The following is a 16,212-nucleotide window of genomic DNA, read 5'->3' on the forward strand; positions in this document are numbered from 1 at the left end:
GTGGATGATTTTTAAAGTCCCTGGAAAAAATTGTGGAGTGGAGATTAGTTGCTCAACTTTTAGATTTAGATGAAAACTGTAGATTCTTAGCTATTTGAAATGCTCTAATTGTTTAGAGCCTATGGTTGGAATATTGGAATTGAGAGAATCTGGAAACGGAGTCAAGTTAGATACGGTTGTGGATCTGTACTGAAGGTATGATAGTTAATGTGTTTTGAAGGGAAGGATTTCAAGAATTGTAAGAACAGAAAAAGGTAATTGGGGAAAATCAGATACCCTTAGTAAATTTAGTTATGTTTAGTTCAACAGATACTGAACATTTACATTGGAGATTATATCATTCAAGTCAATTCAACAGATATTGCTATGTTAGGCATCAGGCTATGTTAGGCAACCATGTAGGAGCAAGTAAAGATACAGCCCTTACAGCTAAGCTTCATGTTTTTGGCAATAATTTTTTTAAGGTTTGTCAGAAATCATGAAGAGCGTATTAAATATTTAGGCATATTAAAATATTTTTCTAATTGGAGGTGAGTTCTTTGTGCTTCATGAAAATCACTGCTAGGCATTATAGGATGCAAAGATTAAATCTTGGGTCTTTAGGAATTTGAAATCTAGAAGGGGATGTCAGATATTTGTATAAAAATTTACAGCATATAGAAATATACGTTAAGACTACATGAGTGGTTTGATCTAAAGTTTGGAGTTGTATGAAAGGAAAATGGATTCATTCTTAGAGTAAAATGGAAACTGGTGGAGGTATAGGTATATTATAGGTATATTATATATATATATAATACTTATAAAGTTAGTTCTGAAGCTCTTATTTATTGAACATTTAGTGTATACCAGGCTCTATGCTAGTTGCTTTACATACATTTTCTAAGCCTCATAACAACATCTAAGCATATTTCTTAATAATGAGGGCACTGATACTTAAATAAGTTAAGTAACTTACCCGGGCTATGTAGCTAGCAGGTAACTGAGCCCCAATTTGAATCCAGGTCTGCCTGGTGCCAAAGCCTGTGTGTTTTCGCTACAGCATGCTGCCTTGCAATAAACCAGCAGCCTGAGTTCAACACTGCAGAGGGTAAGACTTTTCTAAGAGAAAAGTGTAGGGGCTGGGAGTAGGTGGATGAAGAAAGCTTTTTAAATAAAGGGAATGATGTGAGCACAGATGTGGAGGTGGGAAGGTTCATTGTGTCCTCAGAGGAAAGTTAGTGGACCAGATTACTTAGAATATAGGGTTCATTTTTGGGAATAAGAGATGAGGTTTGAAATTTAAATTGGGGCTGGATTGTGGAACATGTTTAAGTGCTGTATTTAGGAGTATTTGGGAAGTAATGAGAAACTACCAAGGTCTAATAGTGTAGTGTGTAGAATGATTTGTTGTAGACAGCCGACTTTCAATAGAGTATAAATAATAGGCAAGGGCAGTGGTGTTGGTATGATTTACTAGGTGGGTGGGAGGAGGGATTGTTGGGAAAGGTTTGGAGGAAGTGGAGGTTGAAGATTACACTCATTTTAAGTGTGGGTGATGGCAGTGGTGGTACTATTACTAGAAATATGGACAAGAAGGTGCATAATGAGATCAGTTTTGAATATGGTGAGTTTTTTATATACTTGCCAAACACTGGAAATGCTCAAAGGTTTTTGGAAATACGGGTTTGTAGTTCATGAGAGAGGTCCGTGCTAGGCATATATTAAACATGTGTGTAGAGAATAATGTAAACAGATGTATTAGTTGAATCTGTATATGAAGATGAAAGAGCCAAGGGAAAGTTTAGATGGAAAGAAAAAAAAAACACCCTTTATTTTAGATGGCATCTATTTAAAACAGAAGGAAAAGACACTAAATAGATAATTTTATTCAATGGGTAAAAAACTTGATAGTCTGTATACTGCTCACTCACATTGCAGATTCAGATGGAGTAGAAAAGAATCGGATCATTGAAAATCTAATTGGGAAACAAAACTTTCTTGCCGTTGCTAGTAAGAATACTGTGCTATCATTACTCTATTTCAGAGAGGAAGAACTATTTCAGACTCATTTGGTTCAGGGTGTTAGTCTTTGGTTACTGTAGAGCTGTTTGGTCGTTCCTTTTGGACATTGGCAAGTGATATGGAAGCAATTCTCTGATATAGTATTCTCTTTATTTATATGTATGACTTTCAGTTTTGGTTTCAATATCAAGAACTTCTGATTATTCAAAGATAATTTTTGTGCCTCCTGTTACTACTGGCTGCTAATAGTGCTTTTCATAGAAAATGGTATTTAATTACATATTTTTCTTTCAACTCTCTTTTATAAGTACTTTTGATTAACATGAGTAGTTTTGTCTCTAATATTTGGACTATCCTAGAGAGATAGAATGATAAGACACTCTTTATCCATCGTATAATGATACATATATAAAAACTATATATTTTAATTTGGAAACTATTTAAGAACTATAGATTTACAGAACTTCGTGTGGTTTTCTGTTTAGATATTTAATTTAAGGGAACCTGTGTATCAGTGTATAAAAGATTGTAATTATTTGCAGAATGAGGCTTAGAGTTGTAACTTTTTGAGGGCAAGTTGATTATTTTTAGACTCAGTTACCATGGAAGTGTTTATTTCCTTCTTGATCATTCATACATTCCTTTTGTTTTTAGGAATATGGCTTTCACTCTGTGAAAGCCAGGCACTTGGGAACACGGAGGAGTCCTGTGTCAGTGTTGTCGGAGGCAGGGGTTTGTGTGTGCTTTGTCTGGGCTGGTTAGCTTAGTTGCCGTGAGCCTGCTATTCATGAGGCAAAGGTCAGGAGTTCCATTTAGCTTCAGTCTGAGTGATGGCCAGGGAGTACACCTCTCACTCCTGCCAGCTGTCTTGGAAATTCCTCGGTTGTCCTTGGTCACAAAGGTGACTGGATTGGGATGGATCTTTTTACCACTGGAAGAATATTAGAGGAAATTTAGCATGATGGTTAGGAACTCTGACTCTGGAATCAGACAGACCCGTGTCAAAATTCTTGGTCTGTGACCTTGGGAGAGTCCCTAAACCCCTCCAAGCCTCGATTACCTCATTATTGAATAGGTTAATATTTGGTTTGGGCATGTGCTACCATTGCTTTCTTTTTCCAAGTGGGAGTTAGCTGCTTAGACCCGTGGTTCCCAAATGTGGGACTGTGGAGCGGTGTCAGTCCACGACAGAGTTTTCACTTGTCTGAAGTGAAATGAGAATGAGTGAACTTCTCATAAACCTACACTTACTGAATTTAGAAGATAATATTTTTTTTTCTAAAATTATCTCTTACCATTTTTGGTATAAGCATATTAGATTTTTTTTAATGAAATAATGGTGATAGTAATTGGTAGTTATTTTCTTTTTAAATGTCTTTGACAGAATAAAAGTTGGCAACTCTGTGTTCGTTCCCCCCCGCCCCCCACCTTTTTTGTCCCCTAAAGATTACAACTTTGTGAAATCTGAAAATCTTGGTTTAAACAGAGCCAGGAGATTGGGGGGGATAGTATTCATCCAACATATTTATGCATATTCAAGTTAGGTTTGGGGTACATTCTACCCTTCAACTACTCTACAGTGGCTGTATTGTGATTCTCACCTCCATTGCATCTAATTTTGTCAAGTTTTACATTAATACTTACAGCACATTTCAAGGAGCAGTTCAGATTGTTTTCAGTTGAGTTCAAACAAGTTGCTCCAAATTATTTGTTTAAAGCTGTGTTTCTCAACCGGAGTCCCATGAGGAGACCAGCGAACCGTGGGGGCCGCTGCTGTAAGTCATCCTCTGTTGATGAGCCAGGAAGACAAATACCTCGCCTTTGACATAGTGAAGTAGCAGAAAGTGGCTTTCCTTTTCACCTCTCCTGCAGGATCGTTGAAGCTAGAGTGAGAAAATCTTCGTTTAATATAGAAAGTAAACCTTGTACACATATTGGTATTCAGAATGCTTTCTAGAGAAAGAGAATAGTTCAGTACTTTGCATAATGGGTTATGTAAGTGGAGCCCCAGAAGTCCTCCTGAGGACACAAAACAATTATTAGCATAAGTGTTTATTGAAATTGCATTCAGCTGTTTAGATGAGAAGCTTTTTGACCCCCTGGTTCACTTAGAGTTGGGGGAAAACTTAAGTTGCAGACCTAGCCTAAGTGACTGTTAAATTAAGGCTTAACATTTGTTTCCTTTGAATGTTTTTGGTTAGGTAATTTTAAAAATTCGAGTGCTATAGAAATACTTAATTTGTGTTAGAATGCCTAAAGCAAAATGTTCAGGTTAAGCTGAAACAGCTTAGGCCCTCTGTCCTTTAATTTTAAAGAAAGTGGAGGTTTGCTGCTTTAGATATTAAGGATGCTATTGTTTTATAGAGTTTTGTTGTACATCATTGTTTCTGTTAAATTAAAAAATCATGTAGAATTCATTTATTTTAAGAATGCTTAAATTTTTCCTCCTAAGTGCTGCCGACAGCAGAAATGAATGGTATGTTCAGAAGTCTGGAGGTGCGGCCCAGAGTGTCCTGCTATAAGTAGAAAATTTCATGATGCCTATAGCGTTTTGTTTTTAAAAATTCATATGAATTTTGCATTTTGCTATTTTATATGTATGTAAACAGTATTTTAAAGTACTGCCAACTAAAGTTGGTGCCCCCAAGAAGGGTCATGTGTTCATCCTGTGGATTTTTGTATCCTTTTGATGTGGCTTGTATTACAATTTAGTAGCACTGTGCTTAACTATTTAATTTTGGCTCATTAAAAAAAAAATCCTGTGTTCTGATGGTTTTGGTGAGACATGGGAGATGGTGAAGAGATCCTCGCACTTTCTGCATATTTCTTAACAAACAGCAAACTATTTTAAAATAGTACTAAGGAGCTGTAGTTTCATAGAAATAAAATGACTTTGAAAGGAAATTTAATAATTATAAAAGTAAGAACATCTGAAAATTTAAGATTATTCAATTATCAGTATATTTTAATGTTATAAAAATATAGCAGCATTGTCTAATAAACTTACTGCAGTGATGGAAATATTCTGTATCTGCATTATTTAATATAGTGGACCTCAAATGGCTACTGAGCACTTAAATGTGTCTAGTGTTAACAGAGGAACTGAATTTTAAATTTTATTTAATTTTAATTAACTTTAAGTGTGAACAGCCCCTTGTGGCTACTGTATTAGTGCTGCCCTCTAGGATTAGGAACACAAGAGGGAGAAGAGAGGTTAGGAATCTTCGTGCCACCCCTCAGCTCAGTTATAGGCAACGATTAGGCACTCAATAGGTAGTTGTTAAATAGAATAATCTTTTTAAATTCTTTCAATTTTAAATACCAAAGTCTGGGACATATTCTAGATTTTTAGGGAATGATGACTAGCCTTTTGGTTTTTTTCTTGTGTTGATTTTTAAGATTTAGTTTTATTACAAAAGCATATAGGATAATAAATGTGCAACTTAAATAATTATAATATGAACTACCATGTACCACTAACTAGCTTAAACAGTAGAACACTGCCTCTTTGAAGCCCCTTTGTACTTCTCACCACTTGTGTTCTCTGACATGCTTCCTAAGTAACCGCCATCTGAATTTTGTGTTAATCATTCCCTTGCTTTTCTTTTTTAATTTTGGTGAATGTATTTTTAAAAAATCCATTTTCCTCTCTCTTCACATTTGGAAGTTAAATTCTGTGTAGTTTTCCTTTATCTTAGTTCTCCCTGACTCCCAACAAATTAGATATTATTGTTGTTTTAAACACTGTTGCTTTGATTTGCCTATATATTTACAAGTGTCTTTGCTCATTTCCATTTGCATCTCAGACTTCCTGTCTGGGATCTGGGATCAGATCATTTTCTCTCTGCCTGAATATCCTTTAGAGGGTCTGTTGTTGAAAAACTTTTTATTTGTTTGAAAGCACCTTAGTCTTATTCCTGAAGGTCGCTTTTCTGAATGTGCATTCAATGCTAGCAATTATTTTTTTCTTTATTATAGATCTTATTCCATTTTCTTCTGGCTTTTATTGCTGTTGAAAAATTGGTAATTCATGTAATTTGTCATTCCTTTAGAGATACAGTTGGCCCTCCATATCTGCAGGTTCTGCATCCTTGGATTCAACCACCTATGGGTTGAAATATTCGGAAAAAAATTCTAGAAAGTTCCAAAAAGCAAAACTTGAATTTGTTGCATGTTGGCAACTATCTATATAGCATTTCCACCGTATTAAGTATTAGAAGAAATCTAGAGTATACAGGAGGACATGCATGGGTTATATGCAAATACTCACAATTTTATATAAGGCACTTGAACATCGGAGGGGTATCCTGTGGCGTCTTGGAACCGTTCCTGTTTGGATAACCGAGAGACGACTGTATCTGTTGTTTCATTATAGCTAGTTTTAGAATCTTTTCTTTGTCCTTGGTGTTCTGCACTTTCATTTTGATATGTCTAGAAGACGGTTTCTTTTATTTATCATGCTTGGTATTCAGTAGGCTTTGGAATCTGAAGATTGGTGTCTTTCAGCAATTTTGGAGAACTGTTGGCCATTTTCTCCTCAGATTTTATTTTCTATACTTTCTATCTGAAACTTGTATTTGAAGTATGTTAGATCTTTTTACTCTATCCACCAGGCCTCTTAACCTGTTTTTTATATTTTCCATTTCTGTATTTTTCTGTATTGTGTTCTGGATAATTAGTATCTTTTCTTCCAGTTAGCTAATTCTCACTTCAGCTTTGTTCACCTGTTTTTTTGAATTTTTTCACTTTATTTTAACAATTATATCAATTTTTTTTTATTGTGGTAAAATATACATAAATAGAATTTACCATTTTAACCATTTTAAAGCGTACAGGTCAGTGACATTAAGTATATTCACATTGTTGTGTAATTATCACCACTGTCCATCTCCAGGACTTTTTTCATCATCATAAACTTCATGAAGTCGGTACCCATTCAATGATAAGTCCCTGTTCCCTCTTCACCCAGCCCCTGGCAACAACTATTTTACTTCTATGAATTTAACTATTCTAGGTACCTCATATACGTGGATCATACAGTATTTGTCCTTTTGTCTGGCTCATTTCACTCAGCATAATGTCTTTAGGGTTCATCTGTGTTGTACCATGTTTACTGAGTTTCTAAAAATTTCCATTTACTATTTTTTTTTAATCTCTAGAAGTTCCATTCAGTTCCTTTTTAAGATTGTTTATCCTTTTTTTGTAGTTATTCCTTTTTTAGTCATGTTCTCAAGATATCTTTTATTTCTTAAAAATCTATTAAATATACTTATTTTATATTTGTCTGATAATTCCAGTATATGAAGTCTTTTTTTTTTTTTTAATAAACTTATTTATTTATTTTTTATTTTTGGCTGCATTGGGTCTTCGTTGCCATGTGCGGGCTTTTTCTAGTTGCGGTGAGCGGGGGCTGTTCTTTGTTGCGGTGCGCAGGCTTCTGATTGCGGTGGCTTCTCTTGTTGCGGAGCACGGGCTCTAGGCATGTGGGCTTCGGTAGTTGTGGCACGTGGACTCAGTAGTTGTGGCTTGCGGGCTCTAGGGTGCAGGCTCAGTAGTTGTGGTGCATGGGCTTAGTTGCTCTGCGGCATATGGGATCTTCCCGGCCCAGGGCTCAAACCCTTGTCCCCTGCATTGGCAGGCGGATTCTTAACCACTGTGCCACCAGGGAATACAGTATCTGAAGTCTTTGCAGATGTGATTCTGCTGTTTGTTTTGCTGGCTCTTGCTCATGGTGCTGTGTTTTCCTAATTTGTTTTGTAATTGGACTGTGAAGTTCCTTAGAACTTTCTATTAATTTTGCAGAGTGATTTTTAAAAAATAGTATATAGCTTAGAGCTTTTAAGTAACCCCCTGGAGATTAGTATCCTGTGTTCTTAAACTTTTTATTTTGAAATAATTTCTAACTTATAGTAAAGTTGCAAGAGTGATATAGTAGCCTCTTAGACCCTTTACCTGTATTAACCAATTTTTAACATTTTGCCATATTTGTCTTGTGGCACACACACACATTATTATTTATTTTTGTGAACCATTGAAGAGTATGTTGCATGCCTTTTTTACTTCTTAATACCCCAGGGTGTATTTTCTAAGGATAAGGTATTCTTTTATGTAAGTAATCACAGTACCGTTATCAAATTCCAAAATTTAACATTGATACATACTTTAGTCTGCGTACACTTTATATTCCAATTCTGTAAATTTGATCATATCTTGTATTTGGTTGTCCTTTCTTTTTAGTCTCCTTTAAAGTGGAAGAGTTCCTTAGCTTCTCTTTGTCTTTTATGCAGTTAAAGAATATAGGTAAGTTATTTTATAGAAAGTTTTTCAATTTGGATTTGCCTCATGATTTCAGGTTATTTATTTTCAGCCAGACTACTACAAAAGGTATGTGTCCCTCTCAGGATGCCCGTGGGGATATACATATGTCCGTTTGCCCCTCATTAGCGATTTTAATTTTGGTCAGGGTGTTGACTGGTTTATTCACTGTATAGTTACTGTTTTTCCCCTTACAATTAATAAGCAACCTGCAGGGAGATCCTAGCGTCGTGTTTTGCTTTTTCTTAATGAAAAGCTAAGTACAGTAATAATATATCTTTTCATTTGTATAGTGCTTTCTAGTTTGCCAAGCATTTTTTTTTTTTTTTTTGGCTGCGTTGGGTCTTTGTTGCCATGTGGGCTTTCTCTGGTTGCAGCGAGTGGGGGTTACTCTTCGTTGTGGTGCGTGGGCTTGTCATTGCGGTGGCTTCTCTTGTTGCGGAGCACGGGCTCTAGGCGCGCAGGCTTCAGTAGTTGTGGCATGAGGGCTCAGTAGTTGTGGCGCACAGGCTTAGTTGCTCTGCAGCATGTGGGATCTTCCTGGACCAGGGCTCGAACCTGTGTCCCTTGCCATGGCAGGCAGTTTCTTAACCACTGTGCCACCAAGGAAGCCCCTGCCAAGCATTTTTATACACACCTTGTTTATTGCTTTCTTTAAAAAAAATTGCTTTTATTGTACTTCATTCTATTGCGTTTTTTACAAATCAAAGATTTGTGGCAACCCTTTGTTGAGTAAGTTTATTGGCGCTATTTTTCCAGTAGCATTTGCTTGCTTCATGTCTCTGTGTAACGTTTTGGTAATTCTCACAATATTTCAAACTTTTTCATTATTATTTGTTATGGTGATTTGTAATCAGTGATCTTTGATGTTAACTACTATGACTTTCTGAAGGCTCAGATGGTGGTTAGCGTTTTTTAGCAATAAAGGTTTTTTTTTAAGGCAAACAACTTTTTATTGAAGTATGGTTGATTTAAAGTTTTTAAATTCAGGTATGTACATCGGTTTTTTTTAGATGTAATGCTGTTGTACACTTCATAAACTACAGGATAGCATAAACATAACTTTTACATGCACTGGGCAACCAGAAAAATTTGTGTGACTCACTTTATTGTGGTGGTTTGGAACTGAACCTGCAGTATGTCTTAGGTATGCCTGTATTTTATGATCTTATTTTAATCTTTATGGAAATAGTACCTATTTTATAGTTCTGGAAACTAAGACTCAGAAACATAGCTAGCTAGTAAGAGGTAGCATTGGAATTCAAACCCTTGTTTTCTGAAGTTTTTTTTCTTTAGCTACAGTTGCTTTTTTTAAAAAATTTATTTTTATTTATTTATTTTTGGCTGCGTTGGGTTTTCGTTGCTGTGCACTGGCTTTCTCCAGTTGCGGTGAGCGGGGGCTACTCCTCGTTGCTGTGCGCGGGCTTCTCACTGTGGTGGCTTCTCTTGTTTCGGAGCACGGACTCTAGGTGCGCGGGCTTCAGCAGTTGTGGCTCGCGGGCTCTAGAGTGCAGGCTCAGTAGTTTGGCACATGGGCTTAGTTGCTCCGCAGCATGTGGGATCTTCCCAGACCAGGGCCTGAACCCGTATCCCCTGCAGTGGCAGGCGGATTCTTAACCTCTGCGCCACCAGGGAAGCCCTACAGTTGCCTTTTAAGTTGGTAGATAGACTGTTAACTCAGGGCATGGTCTATGTCTTGTTTACTGTGTTGTCAGTACTTCAGACTGTTGAATGAATAAATAACATATAGACATGAGTTGCTGTCTGTCTTAAGGGTCTTATATGGTAGTAGTTCTAATGTAACTGTATTACTTATTCACATATTTTATATTTATATATAAATATAGGTATATGTATAATGTGTAAGTATATATAGGTATATGATAATGTACATAATTACTTAGAGCTTAAAGCTTGTGTAGAAGGATTTTCTGATGCTTTGCATAACTGTAGCTAAGAGTTTTTTCAGATTAAGAAGTTAATGGATTTGCACATAGCGAAGAAAATTTAGCTTTCTTTTTCTTGGCCACGCCACACGGCCTGTGGGACCTTAGTTTCCTGACCAGGGATTGAACCTGGGCCTTCAGTAGTGAGAGTGTGGAGTCCTAACCACTGGACCTCCGGGGGATTCCCCCAAATTTGGCTTTCGTAAAGGCATTAGGTGATAAAGATCAGTGAGGCAGATTTTCTGATATTAGTTCAATTCTTTTTCTAATTGTTAAACTAGTCTTGAAGATTTTGCTGATCGGAGGAAATGACTTAAAGTTTTTCTAAGGTCAACTTTTTCACCGATACTAGAATGTAGTGTTGGTTAATGTAATCTTTTGACCTGGTGAATTGGTAGAAGCTGGGCCCTATCCACATTCACCTTTTTTTCCGCTCTTACTTTCTACCTCCCGTTCTTGGTTAAAGCTGGAGGGACTTAGGCATAGAACCTTGGTTAGAACACGAATTCATCCCTCGGCTTCAGTTATTGGGAGCCTACTAGCTATCAGGAACCATGCTGGGGGGCTTCCCTGGTGGCGCAGTGGTTGAGAATCTGCCTGCCAATGCAGGGGACACGGGTTCGAGCCCTGGTCTGGGAAGATCCCACATGCCGCGGAGCAACTAGTCCCGTGAGCCACAACTACTGAGCCTGCGCGTCTGGAGCCTGTGCCCCGCAACAAGAGAGGCCACGACAGTGAAAGGCCCGCGCACCGCGATGAAGAGTGGCCCCCGCTTGCCGCAACTAGAGAAAGCCCTCGCATAGAAATGAAGACCCAACACAGCCAAAAATAAACAAATAAATTAATTAATTAAAAAAAAAAAAGAACCATGCTGGGTGCTGAGGTTAAAATGGTGAATTCAGATAGATGTGGTTGTTGTCATGGAGCACAATCCAGAGGTGATGAACTCTTATATCCCTTTGTATTAGTCATTTATATATTTAAATTGAATATATGTAAGAAAATCTTATTTATATCTGCTGAAACTTTTCTGGCAAGGGAGAAAATTCTGAGGACTCTTACTTAATGTATTATGTAAGTATAAGGTTTGAGACTGAAAACTACTCAGTTAAGCATGTTCTGAAAATTGACTGATAGCTTTAATTTAAATTGAAGCCTTTTATTAAAGCCTGACCTAAGTAAATTACGTTCAGTATAAAGACTGCCATTTGCTTCCTATGGGGTTTTATGAATAGTTACTAGGAGTAGTGTCTTGGAAGTCATATATTACACGGCTCTTTTACATTCCCTTGTCTCCCACTCCCTCAAAAAAGTTTAATGTTATACATGCAAGTGCATATATATTTTTTTAACTTTTATTTTGAGGTAGAGATTTATAGAAAGTTGCAAAAATAGTATAGCCCTGTGTACTCTTCACTCAGTTTCCCCACAGTGACATCTTAGATAACTATCATACAATAGGAAAATGAGGAAACTGATATTGGGACGTTACTGTTGACTAGAATACAGGCCATGTACAGATATCACCTACATTTCTGTGTGTGTTTGTAGTTCTGTTCAGTTTTATCCCATATACAGTTTTGTTTAATCGCTACCACAATCAAGATACAGAACTGTTCCATCACCACAGAACTCCTTAGTGCTACCTCTTTGTATTCACAGCCCATCCCCCCATCACTAGTTTTGTCATTTTGAGAATGCTGTGAGAATGCAATTATACAGTGTGTAATCTTTTGAGATGCATGTTTTAAATATATAATTTGTTTTAATTGTAAGTGTAAAATAACATTTCAGAAAGGTTAGATGGTAGAAAAAACAGATTTTGAATCTACCACTTTAATACAGTCATTATTTGGTGTTTTTTTTACGTCCCGTTTTTATGATGTTTTATATCATAGTGTATGCTCAATTTTGTTTGCTTTTTAAAAAAATTTTTTTATTTTTTGGCTGCACTGCGTGGCATGTGGGATCTTAGTTCCATGACCAGGGATCGAACCTGTGCCCCCTGCAGTGGAAGTGTGGAGTCTTAACTACTGGACTGCCAGGGAATTCCCTTGTTTGCTTTTTTAAAATTTTCTAATTTTTAAAAGTTTTTTTAAAAAATTTTATTTATTTTGGGCTGTGTTGGGTCTTAGTTGCTGTGCATGGGCTTTCTCTAGTTGCGGCGAGCAGGGGCTACTCTTCGTTGCAGTGTGTGGGCTTCTCATTGCGGTGGCTTCTCTTGTTGCAGAGCATGGGCTCTAGGTGTGTGTGCTTCAGTAGTTGTGGTGCACGGGCTCAGTAGTTGTGGCTTGCAGGTCAGTAGTTGTGGTGCATGGGCTTAGGTGCTCTGCAGTATGTGGGATCTTCCTGGACCAGGGATCGAACCCATGTCCCTTGCATTGGCAGGTGGATTTTTAACCACTACACCAACGGGGAAGTCCCTCGTTGTTTGCTTTTTTTTTGTTGTTGTTGTTGTTTGCTTTTTTAAACTTAATATTATATTAAGTATTTCCTGTGTTATCATACTTAATTTTTGCTATTATAAGAAACGTTGCAGAAAACACCCAAGAGTATATATTTTTTTCATATTTTTAGTTATTTCCTTATAGCAGATTCCCAGGTGTGTGATACTGAGCCAAAGGATATGAAGGCTTATTAATCCTGAGACATTGAGTCAAATTGCTTTTCAAAAGGACGGTATTACTAGTACTGTTTCACTGTATCTTTGTTGGATTGGATATTAGTGTTACTTTTCCCCCCTTAACTTAATAAGGTGAAAAGGTACTTCATTGTTCTAATTTTAGAGTGCATTTCTGTATGTAACAGTTTTTCCGTGAAGAGTAAAATTGACTGTAATGTCAAAATGACATGAACTTTTAAAAAGGTGATTTTGCTTTTAAGTAATTTGGAAAAGCATTTTAATATCTGTGCCAGTGTTCAGCGGTTCTGAGCAGGAAGTTGAATCACCACATCCTTCTCTTTACCTTGCCTGTAACCTCTTCAGTTTATAGGTTTGTTACCTACAGAATGATTACCAGTTTCTGCTTTGCTTCCTCTCTGGTTTCTGCCATTATCACCTCCTAGTTACTCTCCTCAATCTGGATCCTTGACCTTTTCCTCTGTTTGTTCCCTCTTCAGAGAGCTGCTGCTCCCTCCACTGGCACCACACACCAGCATCTCATTGACTTTTCCTACTTTCTTGTCAGCTTTAGATGCCAGGTCACTCTGATATGTTAGTACATTACCTGCATTACTGTAATGTTATCCTTACAGTGTAACCCTGGGAGCCCACAGTCTCAGTAGTATTGGACGTCTTCACTTTTTTGATGGCCACCACAGAGTTATTTGGTTAATCATGTATGGAGTATGTATAGTGTACCCAAATATAAAAATAACAGAATAACAAGGAAATTGTGCACCTTTTACTTTTCTGTTTTGGAAGAAAGCATTACTATAGAGTAGTAGTCATACCATCAGGTTACTAATAAAACCCTTAAAGTAAAACAGAAGTTTTAAATTGAATGTCATTAAGTGCCAGCACTGCGCTTAATTTTATTTAGTCGTCATAATATTCCTGTAAATTTTTGAGGTAGCTACATGTGAAGATCTCATATGTGATGTTGAGTAAGTAGAAAGTTGGAAAAGTTGGTTAGCAGGGAATCATAAAAAATAATATATATTTTTAATTTTAACTGGAATATACATTCCTTCACCATTTTTCCCCCCTATAGGCTCAGGGCTTTTCTTTATGGATGGGTCCTTTCATTAGAGTTCTGAGTTGTCTTTTTAGCATAAGCCACACCCATGAGGCATTTATCTATTAAGTATCGCTGTCTAAGAACAGAGAATTTATTTTATTTTATTTTTTTAGTTTTTTTTTATTGGAGTATAGTTGCTTTACAATATTGTGTTAGTTTATACTGTACAGCATAGTGAATCAGCTATACGTATACATATATCCCCCCTTTTTTGCATTTCCTTCCCATTTAGATCACCACAGAGCATTGAGTAGAGTTCCCTGTGCTATACAGTAGATTCTCATTAGTTATCTATTTTATACATAGTATCAATTATGTATATATGTCAATCCCAATCTCCCAATTCATTCCCCCTTCCCACCCCCCCGGTATGCATATGTTTTAGAACAGAGAATTTAAAGGCACTTTTAATGTATTAAATAAAATCCTTCTACAGTTTTATGCTTTTTCCGCTATTCTCTTAAAGCTGTTTTACATACATATAACTCTATAATAACTTCCAAAAAATAAGTAGCCTTTGAATCTTTTTGAACTTTTCAACATAATTTTCAGAGAAACAACCCCTTTCACGCTCATAATTCATCAGTTTACATAATCTTAAATTACATAATTACAATAACAAGTGCAGTTGGCATACATGGGTTTGGGAACAAACAGCTGGCTCTTGTTAAGCCTCCAGCTCATTTAGTGAGAGTAGAAGGGTGAGGACACAGTAAGAAAGTGGTTGACTTAGAGGACTACCAGGTGCAAGTGGTCAGCCTATGATGGACATCAGGAAGTGATTTATGGAGGAATTTAAGCTCTTTATTTCTCTAAGTTGATAAAGTAGAGGTCCTGTTAGATGAGTTTCTATTGAATTATTATTCTCATTTCTGTTTTATAGAGGAGAGCACTGAGGCTTCAGAGTTAAGTAAGATTCCCAAGGTCAGGCAGGTAATAAATGATGGAGCCCTAGGACTTACGAACAAATTGGACTTAGGAACGTGCTCTCGGAACAGAACTCGTTCGTATGTAGGGGACTTACTGTACTGTAATAGGTTTATAATACTCTTTCCAAATTAATACATAAAAAACAAACAAAATAAAGAAAACATTTTTAATCTTACAGTACACTACCTTGAAAAGTACAGTAGTACAGTACAACAGCTGGCATACAGGGGCTGGCATCAAGTGAACAGGTAAAAAAGAATTACTGACTGGAGAGGGAGATGAGGAGGGAGATGGTAGAGCTGAAGGATCCTCAGCAATAGGAGACAGGGTAAGCTGCAATTTCACTCACATCCTGGGCTTGAAATAAAGATACTGTACTACTGTACTCTGTACAGTAAAGTACACAAAAGCACAACCACTTGTAGAGGATGCACGTACGTGACAATGTACGCACATGACAGTGTACGCCAGATACATGAACTAACTTACGTGATTGGACGTGTGAACACATGTTCATATCTTTGAACATTTGCAGCTTGAAGGTTCATATGTAGGGGGCTTACTGGATTTGTATCTAGATCTGTATAAGGCTCAAATATAGCATGTCCTTTTGCCTCCTGTGCAGGTGCTAGATGCCTTTTAGGTCATCTTATTTACCCAGTCATTAAGTACTCTCGAGTGGTCTTCAGGTATGTTTGGGGTTGTGTTTTTGCAGTTATCCCACATCTTGGGCCCTTCTTTCATTTTCCTCCGTAGTGTTTCTTTTGTACTAACTATGTAAAGAATGAGGGTGCATCCCAAGGTGAAAATTAGGCTTACAATCATTTGTTTTTATTTTATATTGGCTATGTATATGTGAGAACAAGACTAAGATCTTGCAGTGTTGTAACTCCTAAGGTAATTGTGAAATAAAAGAATGTAAAGGGGAAAAATGGAGTGGGGAACAGACATAAACTTTGTTCTTCCTTCTGTTAAATTTCCTTCTTAGTTTGGAATGTGATCAATCTTTATCTGTCCATTACTTGTTATTTCATGAAGCATCAGTTGGGCCATTAGGATCTAAAGAAACGGATATGTATATAGTTAGTGTAAAAAGTTATATTTCAGACAGTATGTGAGGCTTTTAGGCTATTTAAATCTTGAAAATAGCTTAAAGAACTCTCAGTTCTACCTTAGGTGGTACTCGACTCAGGATTGAAACCCATTGATACGAATGTAAATGTTCATTTGTGTGGTTGTTAATCCGTAACTTTGGTATGATTATAATTAATATTATG

At 36.8% G+C, this 16,212-nt stretch overlaps 1 protein-coding gene across 11 annotated transcripts in view; it reads left to right on the forward strand.

The window, feature by feature from the left end:
• FRS2 (fibroblast growth factor receptor substrate 2) overlaps positions 1-16,212 on the forward strand; it is a 119,830-nt gene that overhangs the window by 2,892 nt on the left and 100,726 nt on the right. The window lies entirely within an intron of this gene.

Source organism: Balaenoptera borealis, assembly GCF_965194805.1.
Source record: "Balaenoptera borealis genome assembly, chromosome: 13".
NCBI classification, from domain to species: Eukaryota; Metazoa; Chordata; class Mammalia; order Artiodactyla; family Balaenopteridae; genus Balaenoptera; species Balaenoptera borealis.